Source organism: Chiroxiphia lanceolata, chromosome 2, assembly GCF_009829145.1.
Source record: "Chiroxiphia lanceolata isolate bChiLan1 chromosome 2, bChiLan1.pri, whole genome shotgun sequence".
Taxonomy (NCBI): Eukaryota; Metazoa; Chordata; class Aves; order Passeriformes; family Pipridae; genus Chiroxiphia; species Chiroxiphia lanceolata.
In genome coordinates this window covers 60,128,037-60,149,312 of record NC_045638.1, presented here as the reverse complement: position 1 = coordinate 60,149,312, position 21,276 = coordinate 60,128,037, and the positions used below count along the sequence as shown (strand labels likewise).

Sequence of the window (21,276 nt, the reverse complement as noted above, 5' to 3'; positions counted from 1 at the left end):
ATGACCGAAGAAATTATTTAATTGTCATAGTTACTGGTATTTCCCAGGAAGAATTAGAGGCTTCTCTATTGACAGGATAGAATCCTGCATGCAATGGCATAGCATTTCAAACTGTCTTTTTGGATTTTGGAAAGATATGTCAGAAATCCACAGGGAACATTCAGTAAGCATGTGCCAAGACATGAAACAGAAGAAAGGGAATATATGGAGTGGACATTCATCTTTTCAGTTTAATGCTGATGCATCAGTGTCTGTCTGGCTGAACACTGCATGTGGTATTCAGAATGGATACTGAAACAGGCAGTTCTGGAAACCTTATACTAGAGAAAATGCAGTATCAAAATAGCAATTAAATACCTAGGTATTCAGTGTCATATGCTATCATATACTTTTTTTCAGTGGGGGTTTCATTCTGAAAATTGCTGGATGCTTTGGTAACCAACCAAATGCAGAATATGGGTTAGCTTAAAGTGTGTGAGCCACTCCCCTGGGCTCTGAGCAAAACCAGAACTATACTTCGTATAAGTCAGCCTAGGAAGATAAAAATGGGATTCGCTATTAAAATATAATTCAGAACTTAGGTTTACACGCTCAGTGAATGGTGGGAAAAGCTGGTGCTCTGCCTGGAATTCCAGACTGAAAATTAAAGTCAAAGCACTGTCATAGTGTAGGTACTCCTTAAGTTTGATGCTTTTTTACGGGCTACCTGAAATTAGGGCATAAAAAAATTCCTGTGGCCTTTCTGCAGTGACTTACCCTCCACTGTACCTGTGTGCTGCCCAGTGCTGAGACATTCCAGCACTTGCACTGGCATCATACAGACTAGTTCTCCTCCTGTGCCTGAGTCACCCCCATTGTTAATACCCTGCTCATGGCAAAGAGGTCATCTTAGTACAGGCATAGTTCAAAAAAATCCTTAAAATAATTCATAATTAAAATAATCTGATAGTCAAGATCACTTAGGAAATAAAAGCTAAACCTACTTAGCTGTGGAACTCACTATTTGAGGACATAGTTTTCAACAAAGTTTAATGCACAGAAAAAACAAATGTGTCCACAAAAATTTGGCTGAATAATATTCTGAATTTGATTTTATGGGCATTTGTTCCAGTATACATATTCACTTTTTTTTTTTTTTGAATACGTTACAGAAGAGGTTTCATAGTAAAATTGTTAATCACATTTAGAGCCTACCAAACTATGATAGTGGCCCTAGTCCAGTCTGTATACTATTTCTTATTGTCTTCTTAAAGGTTTGATTTTAACTATGTTCTCCTGTGGTGGTTGTATTCTCAAATGTGAAGTTTATGGTATTTTCAAATGCAGTAGAAACCCCCCAAAATTTCCTTTCCCCATTATAAAACAATGTTTGCAAACTTTCCATTTAAAATTACCTTGATAATAATAATAATAATAACAAAACAAAAACAAGATTAAGTAAATAGATGTTGGGAATATTAGCTGAAAATTGTATTCATTTTATCAAAAGTGGGGAAGGGAATTCACAAGGCAAAAGTCTGTTGCAGTAAAGAGAGGTAAAGCCCACAAGAATGGGTGCCTAAGAAATGGCTAATATATACAGGGAGAAAGTGCAACACCTGCTTCCACCCACCCTTGGCCTTTTTTTTTCCTTTGCTTCTTGGATATTGCCATGTTTTTTGCTTGGACTGGTGGAATAATGGAATTTCAGAGGATTTTCAGAAGATTTTCATCAATTATTTAATTTATTTTCTGGTCCGTATACAGGTGTTGATTGTTAGTAATCACACAGTTTCAAGTAGCTACACAGACATATACATAATACCGACTAGTAAGTAGAACAATGAAAAAACCATTCTTCTAAGCTACTTACCACGTTTCTTCTTTTTGCACAGTTAATGGTAGGCACTGACCAACTTTTAGCACCCAATACCACACACCTTTGCATGATACAGCTGAAGATGCAGTTGAAAATGTTTTCTTTTTCTTCCCCACTTTTTGTCCTTTTCAGTTGCTGCCAGTGTCACTTGCTACTCCTTGAAGAACTCATTCTGCAAATGGGAGCATGGGTGATGGTTTTTAATTATAAGCTAGTACTTAATTTTCTGTTTGTTTGTTTTTTAATACATCTCAAATTTTTTTAAAATTATCCTCTTGGGCAGAGAGCAGCAGGAGGTTACTGAAGAGAAAGCTTATCCGGTCTTATGGAAAGGTGCTATATGCAAGCAAGCAGTAACAACTTGTTTTGTAACTTGTTACATCTCACCCAAGGGTTTCCTTGATGGTGTTAATAGAGCTAATACAGATTTTCACAGGGACCTTGCAGATATAATGCATTGCACTAGATTAGTGGAATGCCAAGAAAAACAGTGATGTCTTTGAAGAACTCTGGAGAATGGATTCATTGAGTGGAAACACGTTTTAGCAGCTTTTCTCTCTGTATGGATTTAAAGAATACTTTTAGTAGCCCCTGCCAGGTCTGTGATCCTCTGTTAACAACAGTTGACGCAAAGACTCCCAGGGCTGTTTACCACAATGTTGTACAGGGTGCTTCCTCTCTATTGGCCTTGCCACGTTTGACTTGAGGATCTTTCAACAGAGGATGTATTAATGGGCAACTCATGCTATTACAGCCCCTCTACCTCTGTCAGGCAACAGTTGCAGAGACCTGTTGAATGGCTCAACTCATCACAACCAATGCCACTGAACTTCAGAAGAGTCTGAGACTGTTGGAATGAAGTTTTCACCCTGGAACCTTCCTTCTCATTAACAGCTACTTGCAAAAAGAGATTGAGTTTTTGGGTTAGGATTTAGTTCTTGGCTGTAAACACTTCCTGGGTCTAAGAACTGACCATCCAGTCATGAACAAGCTGCTGGTAGGATAAAGCAAGCTAGTCAGCCCCATCCACACAGTCAGGAGGGCTGCTCAACTAGCCAGATGTCTGTTTTAGGGAGATCAGAATAATCCTCCAGACTCCTCTGCCCCTATTGACTAGTCTCCACATACTATAATGGGAGCATGATCACATGAAAACACTCATGTTTAGAAAGCATATTTATGTGTCTAGAGTCTGGACCTGAATATCAAACACTTGTGGCTTTAGGGATTATCCTGCCTAAACATAGATGCCCTGTGGTGTCTGAGACATCCAAGGTGGACTGAGCAGTAGGACACAAAGCCTACGGGGAAGCTGTGGACCAGGAAATGGAGTCCAGGCTGGACTTTGCAGGCAACATCAAGTGCCTCTAAATATCCATCTGTGGACAACAGATCTGAGCCTTTAGTGATAATTCACATTTACAGATACCTTCTAATCCTGTTTCTTCTCCTTAGTCTTCTGTTGGCTTATTTTTTTTTTCAAATTTCCCATTGTCCTTGCAAGGTGGCTATGTATTCATCAGTAAACTCAGGACTTTAGTGTGACCAATTACGAAGAGGAAGCTAAAACTTCATTTTACCTGATGTAAATTTATTAGAGGCTCCATGAATGGCTAATTCATGCCCCTCAAAATAGAAGAAGCTTTGCTTCACCTTTGCTGTCTCCACAAGCCTTTCCCTCCCATACAAATCCAGAGAGAAAAAGACAACAGAGGAATGATAAGGCTCCAAATGCAGGTTGCTCTGTAATACATACTGAGCCATAACCATTTACTCAGTTTGTTGTTTGAAAATAATTTTCTGATACATGTCTGATCAATACTGGTCATGGAACTGGTTTTGAGAAAGAGGTTGACTGTTGCTTAAGTGGTTTAAGAAACCTCTCAGAACAACGGACATAAGTGAACACATTGAACAAATAAACAGCTGTGGAGTATCCCCCCTCAACCTTTGATCTGGGGCCCTGCAGCTGGGGATGGAAAAAATGTTTAATGGCAATGTGGCAACTCCTCATATGCTTCCTGCTCTGCCATATGTCCCAGTTGAGTCCTATATGATTTTCCACATGGTGGGAGCAGCAGAGCAAATGATTTGATAATTTGTGGTCATTTCTGACACACCAGGGGTGCCAGAAGAAGATGTCTAAGGGTGGTGGGGAAGGGATGATGATATGTTACGGCATGGGAACACCTGTAAACATCTTGCTTTGCCCTGAAAAGTTGGAGTTGTTCTTTCCATGCTTTAAAAACTGTCTTTAAAAGGTACATCTACAGCAAGGTGCTGTAAAAAGAATCAGAACACAAAATTTAACAGTTTGCTACCAGGATTAATATGTCTTCTGTTTTGGTGGTGGACAGAGTGCCAGGGCTTTGTGAAAGACTGCGATATGATTAGAAACATGACAGACTATCAGTGACCATTCAAAAAGGTGGGCTAAGTTTGCTGCTGTATGACTGTTACCAATAGAAAGACTAAAAGCATGTTGATTTTTTTTTCATTCTCACAGTGCTTTTCCTTTTTTTCTGGTATCCTTACTCTCTCACAGTTTAATATTCTGTTCACATAGAAAGCAGTAGGCACAACCTGAAATTTTCTTTCTATAGCTGCTTTGCAGAAAGCATTAGGGCTGAAAGAAGGACATGATTTCAACATTCACAATAAATTTTAGAATCGAAACATGAAAAGCTCACATCTGTAATAGGAGACTCTACAGGCAATTTCTGAGACAAGATAACTGATTTTTCAAAAGCTATATTTTCTGTGTTGGTCCTCTCACCATGGGGTCCAGGGCTTCAGAACACTTGTCTCCAGACAAGGAGAGGCTGAAGCTCAATGCCATAAACACATGTTGCCTCACTGCTGACTGTATCTCTGAATAAAAATGCAGTCCTTGTTCGAGTAAGAGTGAAGCTGAATATCCAAGTAATACCTTAGTCCTTGATTTGAAACCATGCAGGCAGATTGCAGTAGGACCAGGATTGGAGGTATTGGTTTGGTGCATTGACATTACATAGTTTACATGCAAGTTTACTCTTATGATTAAATATAGCAAACAGATAAGGAAGATAAATATATAGATGAATGTTATTTTGCAGCTCAAAAATGAAATCTCTTTTGCAATGTGTGTGCCAGTTCTAAACTTAAAGATTGGTTACCAGGAAACAGAAGCTACTTGTTTTTAAGCTTGTAAAAAAACCCAACACAACATGGGCCAGCTAATTAAGATGATAAAGGTAAACCTCCTATGTCTCTACAATTTGAGAGGTTTGACAACAAGTTGGTCTAAAAACATCTTGTTCCATGACGCATGCCTGTTCCAGATTCTGTTGCAGTTTGGAGAAGCAATTATGTAAATATAGATTTGCAAACAATTTAACAAAGTGACAAAAACAGTGTTAATTACCAAAAATGTTAGTGATCTGTCTAGCCAACCACAGAGTGATGAAATCATGGTCATGTTAAAAATGAAAGCCTGATGTAACACCCTGGGTTTGTTTGGGTTTTGGGTTTTTTTCAGGAACATTATTTTTTCTTGTATCTTTGACTTCTAACTCTCAAGAGCATCTGGATTTACTTTTTTTCTTTTTTTTTAAACTAGGACGAGAAAAATGACACACATGCACAGAGTCAAAATAATGTCTACTCCTATTAACAGGTGGGAATGCCATGAGTATTGCAACCACAAATCCTCATAGACCTAAAAATCAGTTAATTTGTGTTCAGATTCTCATCCTGATTTCATCCTGATCTTATCTCAAAGATTTTTACTTTAGTTTTGATAAAACGAAAATTCAGTCTGTCTTCTTTCAACAAGTGAAACATTGATACTGACTTTTTCATGTTTTTGACTTGCACAGGGTTTCTTACGTCACATTGTAATCTCAATATAATAAAGCTCTTCTTTAATCTTCATTTGATTCTTTATCTGTCTGCCTGTAAGCTCAGCAGTTCAGCATTACAATTTAAAAGGCTCATTTCTCAAGAATGCAATCAGTGTCTTTGTTGCACTCATTGGTTACTTGGACATTATAAACATAATGGATAAATAGTGAGCAACTAAGTACATCCTACTGGTACTAAATACTGGCATCCAGTTACTCTACTTTCCCCAGATTATGGCTATAGATGTCATAAGAGATTGACTAAAAACATTCTTTGGAAGCACTGTAGAAGTTCACATCAAGTTTAGAAAAGGTTCTGGATGCAGTTAACCATAAATAATGGTTATTTTGTAATATTCAGAAACATCTTATTTCCATGGATAAATTACTACTTTCTCTTTCTCTGGTGAAAATTTAAATAGTAGCTTCAAACAAAAGCTGCTTCTATTCCTGCCACAAGCTTATACAACACAATGTTGATACAATTTAAAGCAACTGACTTAATGCTTAAAATATGGATGCTGCATATGACTTAAATAGTATGAATTATATGCTGAAGTCATTACTGAGTTGTTACCCAGGGAAAACATAGTGTTGCTTCAATAAATATTTCAGGATTCAACACTATAATTCTTAGGAGACATTTTACAGAAATAAGATGGATAGTAACTTAAAAATTGATGTTGAATTAATAACTACTGTTTAAATATTTAGCTAGAACTTTACTAAAAAAGGATTGTTTCTCCATATATTCGTTAACTAAATAGTAAATTTACAAGGGGCAAGATCATATCTCCTATCTTCTTCCTCCCCAATTAAATAAATGTGTAATAAGGATTCGTTGCTGTTCTTCCAAAACTCTGTGCAAGTCAGTCTAGTTGCTTATGTCCAGCTTGAAAGTGAAGTTTTGATGAGAACACATACGTGAACAGAAGTCCTCTTCTAATCAATTCCGACTTTTAATCTAAGATATGACAGAAAATTCAATGTTTTAATCACAAATGATTTTCTGTAAAAACATTTGAAACACGTCACAGTACATTTAACACAACTTTAATTTCTGTCATACTCAGAAGTGGAAATTTAGGTGAAGAGAGTTGGTGTGTGTTTGATAGTCCAAAACGCTCATCTCCTGCTTTTCAGTCTCTTTTTTTAGGGGGTCAAGTTTGACTGACAAGATATGCTGAAGATTTCCAAGTGTTTCACAGCTAGTCAAGTGCAAGGCCCAGAAGACACAGTTTTGACATTTCTGTAACTTGTGATCTATAACTAATAAACCCACAAGTAAAGCATGGCAAAATCAGGCTAAGATTTAAAAGATTCTATGATGTACATCTAAAATGTACATTAACTCCTGCCTGTGTTTAAAGGATGAAACATCTATATGAGTGCCAAAGACATAACTTTCAGTTAAAAATGTGTTAATATTTTTAGAGCATAAGGCTCTTACCTCATACCTATATATGTATTTCCCGTAGTCACCAGATTAATGGGATCCCCAAACTCCAGTTATAAAGATAAGTGTTATAAAACATCTCTATACTTTGAGATTAATAATAGAAGGAGGCAACTTTTAAACTTCACTGTTTAACGTATTAAAGAGTGGTGGCTCTGTACAAAACTAAGTAATTCAGTAGAAAGACTCCCACTGATTTCAATGGGCTTTGAACCAGGAAATGATCTCTAAAATGTTCTGTGCCTCCTGCTCAAATATGAGAAGCAAAAAAATGAAGAGAAACAGTTTTTATTCCTCTATTGCCTAGTGTTTGTGATGACTCAGACACAGCAGACTGCTAGGAAATTGTACTGATACCACAAGGACAACACTTATTTCAACTCCTTAGTCATCAGAGAGAGAGGCTAAATTCAGTTGAAAAGTTTGATACAGGGTCTCAGTCTGCAGCTTTTGGATTATTTGTTTACTTATTTAACATATGGATTTTTAAGATTAGGTTTATCTGGGAGTTGAAAATTAGGGTGTTTCTAAGATTTATTTAATCCTGAATTTTGTGGACTAGGAGTAACATCCGTTTCAGTAACATCTGTTGATTCCAAAAGCTGATGAAACGAATCATACCAATGAATCTGGCATTACACTGTTACAAAACATCACCACATGAATAGTTACCAAGCACCAGGGATAAGAAACTGCCTCTTAAAATTGACTAACTCAGAAACTATCCTCCAATTTAATCTTGATATTCAGTCTGTTTGGGTCCTGTTGCTCAAAAAGAAAAGCTACTACATTTTAATTGTCCTTAGCCCTTGTACAGCTACCTATCACTTTGGTACCACATTCACATCTTCCCAAGTGGATGCACTATAAATCCTTGCACATCTGAAACCTTTCATTTAGTGGATTGAGCTCAGCTTTTGGGCTGTGTGCAGTCTAGAGAATTTGTTAAAAAAACCCTCTGATTTTAATACCTATTTGATATTCATAAAGAACATTTTGTCTGTGTCATACTGTGCTAATAGGCTGAAAGATTTCTTGGTCAGTTTGACATTCTGCTGCCCCTAGGTAGCAAAATGCTGCGGTCTCTGAGGACAACCCTCAAAACTCAAAAGAGCTGGGTACTGACTCCCAGCGGGGCTTCCTTTATGTGAACTCAGCCAGCCAACTCCATGACTCCAGCAGATGTTTTTGGCCTTCAGACCGATGGACAAATTTATCCATCTTCCCTCATTCCCTCAGTAATCTATTTGACTGAAGTCAGCATGGTGAAACCTGGATCTGTGCCGAGGACAATCAGGAATGAAGTGCTGGCCCAGTGAGGTTTTCCAGGATGTACCAGGCAGATTGTATTCAAAGGCAAAGGGTCCATGCTATATAAATGCCACAGAGACTGTACCAGTGTTCTTTGCTCCCTGTTGGGCTCTCTTTGGTTGCAGATTTTAAATATGTCATGCATTTCCAGATGCATTATTTATGTTTTCTTGTGTCGTTGTGCAATTTGTGGCAGAGTGAGGGGTCTACTGGAAAGCAGCCCTTGGTTTAGTGGCCAGCCCTGTAGCAAAATATTAGTAATGCAGAAATCTACTGCTCTAAGTGAAATTTGATTTAAACATAGATGACAGAAAGTATTAAAATAATTTATTATTTTTTTAAAAAAGTTGGTGGCATTCAAAAGGGATTACTTAAAAGGATAGCTATTTTTAGTTTTTGTCTTTTATTTCTTGTCTTACCTCTTCTCTTCTTTCTTCCCTTTCCCTTTCCCTTTCCCTTTCCCTTTCCCTTTCCCTTTCCCTTTCCCTTTCCCTTTCCCTTTCCCTTTCCCTTTCCCTTTCCCTTTCCCTTTCCCTTTCCCTTTCCCTTTCCCTTTCCCTTTCCCTTTCCCTTTTTTCCCTTTCTCATGATAGGAATGAGGACACAAGCTCTGGCTTGATCTGGCAATGTCCTAGCACTATCAGATGGAGGGAAGCTGGTGGTGGCTGGTCGCCCTTGTGGTAGTGGCTCAAATAACTTATTTTAGCCAGTGTGGGTAGAAGGCCATGTCTGCTTTTGAGTCAGATACCAAGAGCAGGAGTTTAGGCAGCACTCCTGCCATAAAACTGTATCTTCAGCCCTTCCAGAAACTGAAGCTAGCACAGTCAACACGTGGTGTAATTCACTGGCAACTTGTGATACTGGTGTTTCACGGTCATCCCAGAGTTTATGGTTTCCAGCATAGTTTAGCTCTATTTGCATTCTGGTTTGATTTGATCTGTTAAAAAAAATGGATTCTTGCTTCATGCCATACTGTCTTGCAATCAGTGGAAGCATTTAACCAGGACTCTCCTGACTTTAAAGAAATGTAGCTTCCAGAGGGACATCCTTCATATTGTATTCTAAATTAGAGCTTTTCCTTTCCCAGCCCAAATAGTTTTAGGGTAAATGCTTATTTATATATTTGTATGTAAATTCCAGGAGATCTGAATCCATTTAGACACAAATGTGTACTTAAAGCCGGGTGCAGTGGTGGTACATGGTATCTAGCCTTGAACTTTATACGTGCTTGGCTATTTCCAAGGATGATTTGATTCTTGGTGCAATTTAATTTTTGGGGTAGCCTAAAATGATTTGTTTAGGAATTGGATCAATCTGTGAAGTAACAGGAGTGATAAGTGATCATTGCATGAGTATGACTACCTTTTTTTACTTGGATGACCATTAATTTGCATTAACTACTAACTTTATGATCATCTTGTTGTGAACATTGTGTACTGTAAATTGAAATTTACACTACTCCTCTGTGTGACCACAAAAGAAATCTCCAGAGGCATATTTAATTTCACAGTCAAATGCACTACTTGACTAGCAGCCTAGAAACCGGTGTGTTTGGATCTCCTCTGGGAAGAGTACTAAGCAGTTAATTTAGCTATTTTGCTTTGGACACAAATCTCAGCAGGAAGACTTTGGGGGAGGTGTTGCGGGAGGAAGGACAGAGATTGGGAAAAAATACGTGTGCAAGTTGAAAAAAGAAAAAAGAAGACAGAGCAGAAACCTTAATGTTTTTTTTGAACAAGATGTAATCAGTTGCCATAATAATGTACTGTTTGTTTGACTTTTTTTTTCAATGTGGTTACTGTTACTTCATCTCTGAAACATTTCCCAGAGAAACAAGGGATGTCCACAAGATAATCACTGCCGCGTCTGACTCCTCTGCGTGTAGTATGGTGTGTCACTAAGACAGAGGTATTATCTACATGCAGCCTGTGAAAAAAAATCAAGAATACTCACTGGGGATAAAACTTTGAGTGAACATTGTTCTGGAAATGGATGGTTTCTCTGAAAAAAGTTTCTTGCTGCTAGGTAAAAGAAGTGCACTGTCTTTTCCAGTATAATTTTTTTCAGTGTCTGTTCCGCTGAATGTGATGACACCTTCAATATCTTCAGTGGTAGTTTAGGAGAAAGTCAGTTAATGATTTCTAAACTGACTCATCTGCACATCAGGTACCAAGTCCACTTGTGAGGCTGAGCTGATGTCAGCTCTGTCCAAGGGATGTGGATGGTTATATGTGCTCATGCTCCTGTGTTCCCAGAGGCAGCTAGATATAGCTGTGGTGCCTGCTGTGAGCTGGATTGTCCCCATGGCTTATTTAATTCTTGCTCTGCCTCCAATAACTAGCATGGTTGAATTTTGCATCCTACAAAATAGAAGGCAAAGTTCACCGACACCGTGTTCTCATTCTGACATACAATCATCTTCTCGTCAGGTGTAAATCCACATTATGAAAATGGATGTTATGATATTGTCAGCTTTGAGATGGGGACAGTCTCTCAGCTCACAGTGTCATCTAGCAGGGGCTTCACTCTAAGAAATATTGAGGATCTCACTCAAGCTATGAAGGTCACTAGGGTCAGCTTTCAGGTGGGCATACTTACTCTCATATGAGCAAATTTCTTCTTGTTGTGCGTCAGCTGGCAAGGTCTGAAGAGTGATGGCTGTTGGTCACTAATGTAAAATCTGACATGAGTTAGTTTTAATCAATTCATGGGTAATCAGCTAGGTGTAATAAATCTGTATAAACTATGAAATCCAGTCTTCCACTGTCAGAACACCTTGCAAAAAAGTTTTCTCTCCTCTTGATTTTATTAGATTTTCTATGGACCAGTGAAGGGGGTAATATGTTTGATGCATTTAATGTATGTCAGCACTTTTTGGCTAGAATTGTAGAATTAAATACCCTCATAGAGAAAATTTACTTCTGCGTTTTGAAGGTGTCCTCACAAATTGTTATTTCAGAGAAAAATTGAATGATGATAATTAGCAAAACTGAGTAAAAAAATAGCAAAAATCAATTATGCAAATTAGCAAAAAAGCTTGTAAAAATGTTGCGTAGGTGCAGCAGTTTGCAAAGAAAGCCTTGACTTTGTTATTTCTTTTCTGTCTCATGACTTAAAATACAAGTCATTGCTCCTACATTGATGGGAAAAGTCAAAACATATGCTTTTCAGCTAACAAAAAAATAACATACAAAGCATAATGTTATTGCAAGTGTAAAACTAAATGGAACTTTTCCATAAGCCATATTCAGAGCAGTGTTGATGGCCACAAGGCCAGCTTCAGCTTGCTTCTGGGGGTGCTGTAGCCCACATGGACCATAATCCAAACACAGTAGAAATACAATACAACAATGTTTTCCCCTCTTGATGCTTTTCATGAAACCACTAGAAGTCCTGCACCAGGATCACAATGTATCAGCCTAGCTCAGAAATTCAGACTCGGGAAAACAGCTGGTAAAACTGCTTCATGCATCATGCTTTACAAAACTTAACTACTTTACATTTGAAGAGGCATAATTATCTGTGCTAAACATCACTGGTTAGAAGCCACACTGAAAAAGAAGTGACATTTGACAGGTTGTTCGGGCAGGGAGAAGTTGAATACTTTTCAGTATTTTGACAAAAAGTAATTGTGTAATTCAGTACTTCAAAATGCATTCTTTAGAATGACTGTGTGAAAACAGTATTTCTTACCCAATATACCTATTCTCAATGTGAATTTAGTCAATGTTGCCTTTATTAATTAAAAGAAATATTTAACAGTTTTAACATATGGAGACTCTGCTAAACCACAACCAAATGGGGAGGGAGAGCTGAAGACTTTTGTGCTCCATGTCCATTAGTAGCACTGTAAAATAAGCAATGACTGACAGTGTCTCAGTCCTTCATCTACAGGCAGAATACATCCACAAATGAAATCCTGCGGAATAGAACGGAATGCAATGGCAAGGAGCATTCGGTGTGTAACATCGCCGCTGCTGGTGCTAATTAACAAGCCAGGCAAAACATGGCTGGGCTTTTGACTCCTCATATGTGTTGACAGAACTGACAGTTAAGAGTTCTCCTTTTTTTTTTTTTAACTTATGAAACGCATATTTTACCTGAAATCACTGAGTCACAACAAATATGGAAAAACCACTCCCATGTAATTTCCCAGAGAAGAGTAGTCATTTAATAATAGCATGTTTATACAATATTTATTTCCACTCTCCATGTTATACCCTTAAAGTACTTCGCAAATGTTAATAAAACTATTTGTAATTCTTTCTAGCTAAGCAATTTATTTCTGCTTTATTGAGCAGAGCCATGAAGACACTCTTAATAGTTTTAAGCTGTTACATGCAGTACTTCTAAGCTGTGGCTTTCTATGTTCTTTGAAAAAAACCAAAACCAAACCATATTATCATTAAGTCCATTTTATAGATGGAGAAAAAATGTTTTAAAAAGCACCAAGACTAACTATAGACTGGACATATAACCAGTCTGTTGCCATACTAAATTTCACTCCCCTCCATGTGTCCTGGAGGTAAATTGTTTTCACTGGTCATGGGGGATTTCTGGGGCAGCGGGAAGAACTGGAGGGCCAATGGAGCAGAAGCAGTCCTCCTGTGGTCATGTCAGTGTGTTTTTTTAGGTTGCTTCCAAGAACTTTTTCCAGGAGCCCCTCCCAAACTGGAGAGATCTGTGTATGTCAACACAGCAGGCAGTTGCACACATTCACATCGCAGTGAAAGTCCACACGCATTGCACATATACACTATAGAACCTCTGGTACTGCCCAAGCCCTGCAGCAATTTCTTCAGGGCTGATTTTCTTGCAGTATATCTATCTATCTATCTAAAAAAAAATATATATATATGCATATACTTCAATCATATAGCCACACATATCTTCTCTTTCTCCAGAGACTATCCACCAGGAGGATTGCTTGGTGGACATAGGGAGCTCCCTCCATCTTTCTCTCTTTTGGCTCAAGGCTGAGTGTCTTCTCCTTGGCCCATAGAGCTGGTTTAGGATGTGTAGCATTCACCACAAGCCTAAGCACAGCCCAAAATTTGTGGAAGGCAGGTGTGAGGGCACCGTTCTTGGACTGAGGGATTGTAAGTGGGGGACTTTGGTCGCTGAAAGTTTTGCCTCAGGCATTGAGTCACAGGAAAAGTCCCTCATCATCAAGTGACACACACTTTATTCCTGGCAGGAGGCAAGAAATGTTGTCTTGGACAACACCATTGCTATTCCAGGCTGCGGGTAATGACCAGGTTTTTGAGCCAGTGGCATTGGTGCCTTGTGGTGGTCTAGACATCACCTGAAGCACCAGTCAAAGGTGGCTTTGCCTTCCCATTTTGAATTGCTCTCAGCCCATGTCTCAGTGCTATGGAAATGTGGGCTGCATGGTAGCTTCTTGGTTTACAGTTATTCAGGGATAAAATTGTCTCTTGAGCCACTACTGAGGAGGAGTTGGGAGCTGCAAGATACTGGGTGACACTCTGCTTCTTGCCAATTCTAAGACAGGGATGACCCAGGTAGCTTCAAGATGTGGCTGCAATGGGCTGGGATGGCTCCTAAACTTTCTTCCATGGTATTTCAGCTGGGTAACTCTCACAGTGGATTTTAATATGCTGCGAAGCAAAAATGTTGTGATAGATAAGAGACTTGTTCTTGATGGCTTTGCTAAAGATTGCACTGCTAATGTCACCAAATCAAAGCCATTTAGGGCAGCTTAAGTTTCCAGTTGTTCTGTACTTTCAGTTTAAAGAGTGCTTCTGTGATATGTTACTGAATTATCAATTTTTTTTTTTAAAGTATGGTTTGCAGAAGTGAATTCTCACCAATACTCATTCTTGCCATACTTCTACCTACACTGCTGTAGACATACTTGCATTGTCAATGCCTGTTGGAGAAAAGAAACTCTAACATGTGTGGATGATTGGTTTTCTTGACACTCTGTAATGTACTTTGACCACTCTAACAGCACTGATGTGTAGGTATGCCTTGATTTTCTTATACTGACAATTCTCCTTAAAGTGTTTCTCTAAACTCATAGAATCATAGAATGGTTTGGTTTGAAAGGGACCTTAAAGATCACTTTGTTCTAACCTCCCTGATATTGGCAAGAATACCACCCACTAGACCAGGTTGCTCAAAGGCCCCATCCAACCTGGCCTTGAACACATCCAGGGATGGAGCATCCATAACTTCTCCAGCCAACCTGTGCCAGTGCCTCACCACCCTCTGGGTAAAGAATTTCTTCCTAGTAGCTAATTTGAATCTCTCCCCCTATAATTTAATACCATTCCCCCTTTTCCTATCACTATCTGCCTGTGTAAAAAGTAACTCATTAGACAACAGGAGAAATAATCTCTTGTTAAGTTTATGTTTTACTCAGTGATTTTCATAGAGGGAGACTGTATTAATATCTCTTCCTTTACTGGAGAATCATGCTAAGCAGTCTTGAGACTGAAGTATCTTGAGCTCCTGGTTTCACCTTGGAGTGTTTCAAATGATACTGTCTCACAGTTGTTGCCTAAAACTGAGTTCAAAGAACAGCCTTTCAATTAGTACCTCTTAGAAAGAGCTGTTAGGTTTGGATCCAGGATATTTTCACAGAATCACCCCTCCACTATGAGCCTATGAGTCAAAAAATTGTTACTCATGATCTATGAAAGTGGTCTCAAAATTGTGCAGGGAAATGTCAAAGTCCCAGATTGTGAAGTTCACATGACACTATTCAATCTACATCAAAAAAAACGCCCCAAACCCCAAACCACAAAACCCCCCCCCCCAAACCATAGGAAGGAATGTTCAAAGATATACGGGTCAGATTTTAAAATTATATTACACTTCTAATTCAACTTCATTAATTGAATTTTTAGGTTGATACATGCAAAGACCACAGATGTAAAAAGAGGCATTGTAATGGAGGTGGAAAGGAGTGGTTGGTAAGATCTTCATGGGTACCTTTTATTCCTGCCCTTTGAAATATTTAATATTATATTTATATATTTATATATATATTTAATATCATATATTAAAGAGTAATTTTGCTAGCTAAAAACACCCACAAGATGGCAGTGTTCAGTACATAAACAAGCGAAAACAGAACTACTTTGTTCTACAGAGAAAATGAAATAGAGAAAAAAAAATATTATCACACACAACAGCAGTGGGTTCTTAACCCTTTCTGCCCATCACACAATAAGACAGTTTCCCCCTAAAGTGTACAAGAATGTGTCAGTAAAATCCACAGTGAATACCCACAACCCTGAAGAACAGCCAAATCTTGCTTTGTTACCCAGAGATACAGAAGTATTTTGCTTAGCCAGCTAATCTTCCAAACAGTGAGAGAAAGTGAAAATGACAACTGAATTTGCCCTAGTTTGTGATTTATATATATATATACATTTCTTGTCTGTGCCTGAGGCTTAGAGCTTCTGAGATTACACATACCAAAATGGGAAGATTTTTTTTTCTTTTTTCCAAACAATACGTGAGATAACAAATAGATGGGTTTAGCCTCCTCTGTACTTCTCTTTCCACTTGTTTGGTAATACAGTAAATGTAAGTATTTCCTGCCTTATTGCAGTATTGTGTTGCGGTATTTTTAAAGAGATTGTTTTTTTCTTAATTAATTTTCTCTCTGAATGCACAACATCTCTGTTAGAACATCTTCATTATTTAGCTTGGGAGCAGTTTGGAGCATGCCAAGCTAAATATCTAAAAATAGAGAGTATGACTTCTTATTCAGAGCATCCTTTCATAGAAGCAGCTAACTGCTGAGAAAACAAAACCCAGTCCAGGTTCCTAGACACCCAGGTCTCAGTACCAAAAGATCAACAATTAGTTCCCCACTTCTTAGGTTATACTCAGTGGCAGGTAAATGGACAGGGAAGCCAACAAAACTTCTGCCTGTCTTTGTGCTGAAAGGACATGTGTTCACCCCTGCCTAGCTGAAACTGCACTGTCCTATAAACCATGTCACCAAACCCTCCTGCCTATAGTGCACCCAAGTCTCAGTAAGGTAGGCTGGTCCCTTTCCTGTTGGCATACCCACAAGTTTCATTGAGCAGTTGTTACATCCGATGCCTTCATCAGGGTCATTGTGAACCATCAATGGACCACAGCACTGTCTCCTGGAAAGAGTGGACCAAGGTTTTGGGAAAAAACCCAAACAAACAAGGCACAAAGCTAACATACAATGGTTGCAGGGACTCAGAGACTTCTGCCTCGTGCAGGAGAAAAAAAAGAGGCAGTAAAGCCATACAACAAAGTCCCAAGAGTGACCTGATTTCCCTAAATGACCATGCTCAAGTATGTGTGGGCATCCTTACCTTCTAGATGAGGAGAAGGCAAGGTATTCCTGGGCCTACAGGATATTTCTGGAGACATGAAACATCTAACTACTTAATGATAACTTCCCTTAGCTGGAAACACAATACTGGGAAGTGGGAAAATGCTATTCTTCAGTATCATCCATCCCCTCATGAAAGTCCTCACCTGGCAATGGGCTGCAGCCAGCAGGGCGTTTTAGTGGTGCTCCTGACCTGACAATGTCCCCAAAGTCATCAGCTTTCCCCAACCTTTTCCTCCTGGCAGCAAGCTTTCAATCTTCAGTGAGACATGGTAGCCAGACCTCCTTGCAGGCAGAGCCTGCTGCCCTCAACCCTATCTTTGCAGGGTGAAAAGAATCCCTCTGACTGTGGCAGTCTCTGCTCAGTGCCAGAGCAGAATTGGGGCAGGTGTTGAACCAGTGTCCTGACAGAGGATCTCTCCAAATTATTTAACTTCTGTGCTACCTGGCTTTGCAGCAAATCCCAGCTCTTCACAGGTCCAGAAAGAGGACAGAAATGTGCTGCTTCCTTTTGCTGCACAACAGTTTGGAAGCAGTAGACAGATCCATCTGATACCCAGATGCACTGAGATCCAAAACCTTTCATCTTCGAGTGATTAAAATAATTCTTTTTATGCTGGAGCAGGACAAATGGTGCATCAAGAATAACATAAAAATCTTTTGTTTGTCCTTTTTTTTTTTTGCTGTGCTAACAAAAATGGAAATGGTTAAAATAAAAATAGCTCCTAGAACAAAATTGTATTCTTTAAAAAGCCTACCAGACCTTTAACTTTTTCTAAAGTTTTATTAAATACATTTTCCTCACAAGATATTTCTTGTTCTATTCATATGCATTCAAAAGTATTATGTTATTTCACTTTATCAAAAAGAAAGAAAAAAGAAAAAAAAGGAAAAAAAGGAGATTGAATCTCCTGGCATACTTATTGAACATTGGCAAAGTAGTAACAGATTCTAAAAATGAAAAGACAACTGTTCCAAAGTCAGCACCTGCTGCTGTGAGTTTGGTATTACTGTTTTTTGCTGGTACTTCCATTTCTCACAGTTTGTCGAAGCAAACGTTGCCATTTGGAAATGTCTCTAGTTAACAAGACCACTCACAATCAATCACAGCATTTTTGCTTATGGTAAGGTATGCACTTGCACAGAATATTCACTACATGCGGGAGCAGAGCTGAAAGAATGTAACTTAGTTTCCCAACCCTTCAAGCAATAATACCAAATGACACAGTTAATGCGGTTCCTCATTAAGAAAATGCAATGACTGATTAACACTTCACTCCTTCGCATATGAGGTCATCCACATTCCCACAGGACAGCATAGTATTTTCTTTTATCCTTGTCAAAACTGTACAGTGGGAAGGTAATATGGCTGCCTTGGCTACCCTGGCAACGTTTTAACACAAGAAGCCCTACTACTCATGATTCATGCTGCAGCACTTGTCTGTTCATAGTGTAGGATTACGATGCTCATTTTTGTGTGTTTAGAAACAACACGACAAATCAATGTTGGGACAAAGGGAAGCTGAATTTGAGGGAGCTCACAATGTCAATCTCTGTTGTGAGATTTTAGGTCTGTTTGATTGGGCTGCAAGGAAAGGTGCTGATCTCACCTGGAAAATCCATGATTACACAGAGGAAATGAAGAGTCATTTGTGGTTCTCACCACTGTAGGTAACCATGGCATGCTTAAAAATTACACCTTGCCGTAATAGCGGCTATTCAGGTATGACATTCATCCGAGTAGATTCAGGGCCAGATAACGTACTTGCAGATGGTAATGCAGTGTGTGCCTTGCTAGACACCTTCGCCCATAGCCACAGCTCTTACACTGTTGTTTTGTGATAGCTGAAGCTCACGTAAGCTGAAGATGATATGGTTCAGCTCTTCTTCCTGTGCCCTTGAATGTCCTTTCCCATCCATTTCCAGTGTTGATATTACTGAGTGTGAACCTATGGCAAATCAGTTCAGGAAGCTGATATAGCTAAAATCTGACCCATTAAAAAAACCCACCAAATTTATTTGTCTCAGTGTATATGTTTCATGAACCGGCACACCCTGTGATCACAGAGATCACAGCCTGGGACACACCTGGTGGGGAGTCAGCCCCACAATGTAACCTCCAAAACAAGACATAGACAAAATTGTCCATGAGTGCACTCAATTGGGACAGCTGGGATACGCTGATTTATTACTGTTCTGATTCCAGTTATTTCCAGTATAGCAGGATGGGCCTTATTTTAGATATAGGCAGAGAAGATAACTGCCTTGGGCAGTTTTTGCTCTTCCTGCTTTTGTCTCTGTCCTGGAAAGGTAGACATGCAGTTGAGGCATGTTGTGTGGCAACTTCTCCTGTGTGGGACCCCTACAAGTCATTATTTCATGATTTGTTTCTCCTAAGCAGCAGCACATAGCCATATGGCCATGCAAGACTTTCCTCACCTCTGCCCCTTTCATACCAGTCTTCCTTTCCCTTGTGGTGGCCAGACTGTCATGATACCGACCAGGTCCTAGGCTTAGCCTTACTATCAGCTTTCAACTCGCAAAACTCAATTTTTCCTACTCTGCTGAAAGACTTAAGCTGATGTTGAAGCAAACTTGCAGAAATCCTAAAAAGGAGCATAAACAGAAGAAAATAAAAAAGATCTTAATGAATGCAGAGAGATGTGAGACAGTAGGAAGCTGCTTGTCTAGGGAGGTGCTAATGTTTTATATCAAATGAGTTTCTTTTTACTGAACACATCCTTTTCAAATTACTGTTCTCTATATAGTGGTAGGAAATCTCTACTTTTCCTATTGATCTGAACTATTCACAGCCACTTCTCTATTCTTTCCTTTTTTAAAATGCCATTTTATTCAAGACAACACTGCTCCTAAACCTAAAATTAAAATCAAATGCTCAGTTTGCTACTTTTGGCCATGCTTCAGCATAAATTAATATGACCCAGTTGTGACCCTCACTGAGAGTGGTCACTGGAACAGGGTCTCCAAGGAAGTGGTCATGATACAGCCTGTCAGAGTTCAAGGAGTGTACAGATGATGCTCTTAGTCACATGGTTTAGTTTTAGGTAGTCCTGAGAGGAGCAGCGAGTTGAACTCAGTGGTTGCCTTCCAACTTGAGATATTCTGTGATTCTGTTTCCATGAACTCTGGTTTAGACTTTTGTGGACAAATTTTGAAAGTATAAGAAACCAGACAAATCCAGTTTTAAATAACTAAGAGATGGCCACATATTATACTAACAGGGAACAAATGACCCTCATGGCCAGAAATAGACCGAGAAAAAGTACTCTACCAACCTGTATTGACAGAAATGCTGGGCTGGATCAACATTTTTTTCTACTGAAAGGACGCATTCCCAAACTATCTTCTTGTTTTGTTACCTGACATGTTAGCAACCCCAGACCTGGATAAAAAAAAAGTCAGACTTGATGCTTTTCTGCCTTATGTATTTCCATCAAGACTGAAGATTGTTTGCCTGGTACTTGGCAATAACTGTATCCAGCAAGAAGAGAAGCCATAAACTTATTATGTGTGTCAATAAAGTCAGCAAGTTAGTCTTGGAACACACACACGGAGGAAAACTGCTGAGTAAGGGAGAGCAACTTTTCCAACTATAACAACACACTAACATGCAGGTCAGAGGTTGAAATATTAAAAAGCAGTTAACAGGTCTCTTGAGAAGCTCCAGTAATGCACAGCAGCTCTGCATACTTGCAGACAATGTACAAAGCCACAACATTATCCCTTAATACCACACACTTATGTGCAGAACTCAATTAGTAAAAGCTGTTCAGGAACTGAAATGCTAGTTCTGCTGGGAGATGCCCTGCCCAGGAAAGGAAGTAACAGCACTGTGTACCCCCCAGGATCCAAAGGTGCACTTCACGGCTAGGACCCTGCTGAAGGCTGTCAGAAAGCCATCAGCTGCAGAAAAAATTAATGATGATGGTGCCTTTTAACATAGACAAACCACCTTACTCATGACTGGCCTTGGGTTTTTTATTGCCGCCCACCACTGTTTGATGCAGCAACACTTTGGTTTTGATAATATTGAACCCATTTTCAAGCACGTCATGCACCTTCAATTAGAGACAGATTTTTTTTTTTTAGAGAGAGCTCTACCCCCAGTTAGTTGTTAAAACTATATCTCTTATGGCTCTTATGTAATTCATTACTCTCAACCTTCAGACAGTTGTACTGAGTATCATTTAAAATTCAGTATGTGTCCTTCCCAACCTCTAGCTGAAATGTTCTCATCAAATATATCTTCTAATATGGGTGGCTTGGTGTAAGGGGGTACTAGAGCTGCCAAAAGTACCCCAGGCTCCCAGCATGACCTGCCTAAACTCAGGTGTCCCACCTATTTCACAGTCCCATGTGATGGATGAGCCCATTGCCAGCTTCTCTGCCCTATGTAGTTTTA

The 21,276-nt window shown here is 39.1% G+C and overlaps 1 protein-coding gene across 1 annotated transcript in view; it reads left to right on the top strand.

Annotated features, from left to right (window-relative positions):
* Positions 1 to 21,276, top strand: part of TNFSF11 (TNF superfamily member 11) — a 79,788-nt gene that overhangs the window by 15,533 nt on the left and 42,979 nt on the right. Inside the window, exon 2 of the mRNA XM_032679409.1 lies at positions 18,424 to 18,524. The gene's annotated coding sequence lies outside the window, so the exon portion shown is untranslated. The remainder of the gene's footprint in view (positions 1 to 18,423; positions 18,525 to 21,276) is intronic.